The sequence below is a fragment of the Conger conger genome, chromosome 1 (assembly GCF_963514075.1).
Source record: "Conger conger chromosome 1, fConCon1.1, whole genome shotgun sequence".
NCBI classification, from domain to species: domain Eukaryota; kingdom Metazoa; phylum Chordata; class Actinopteri; order Anguilliformes; family Congridae; genus Conger; species Conger conger.
This window is the reverse complement of record NC_083760.1, coordinates 86,878,163-86,878,976: the sequence shown is the minus strand read 5'-3', so window position 1 is coordinate 86,878,976 and position 814 is coordinate 86,878,163.

Genomic DNA, 814 nt, shown 5'->3' with positions numbered 1-814 from the left:
TAGTATGAAGAATTTTTTCCATAAACACAGTGTAGCCTTTTGTAATATGCAGAGCATCATGTCGGTTGTGGAGCAGAGTGGTTAGGGAACTGGGTTTGAAAATGGTTACATGCTTAATACAAAGCTGGGATGCTGGCATTGTGTGCTTGAGCATTAAGTTAATTAAACTGAATTGCCACCACTGATATAATTTATTGACCTATAGTACTGGCATTCCAACACTGATTCAAATGTACATGGTTAGATATTAGAAGTAATTTTATAAATTCTACTGATGTTCTGTATTACCAAGCAATACCTACATTTTGGCATGTAGCATACACTGCCATCCAGATGGGCCATACACAGATCACAGACTGGATGTGGATATTACTATTGATATATTGATATTGATACGATATTGATGAACTGATGTATTGTTGCCATTCATATTTTCGGAAGGGGGAAAAAAGTAGACTGTTGAATAGATCTCAATGATTGCCATTCTGCAATTTGTTTTTTTCTACTCACTATATGATTATTATTATTATTATTATTATTATTATTATTATTATTGAAGAAGATGTTCTCTCTATGGTAAGCACACAGTTGCAAGTTTCCCCCTTTTCTATTATTTTTTTTTAAGTAAAAAATATGCGATTTAACCATATGGTGGCGCTGTCGACAAGCTCATGAATGCTGACTGCCTCAGCAGTCCTTCTGGAGTCCCCCCCCCCCTCCCCCCCATACACCCCCTCCATCCCCCCTCCCCCAGCTGTGTGAATGGCCTCGTGGCCTTCCCATTATTAACGTGCTAAATTCCCCCCGCCTGTTC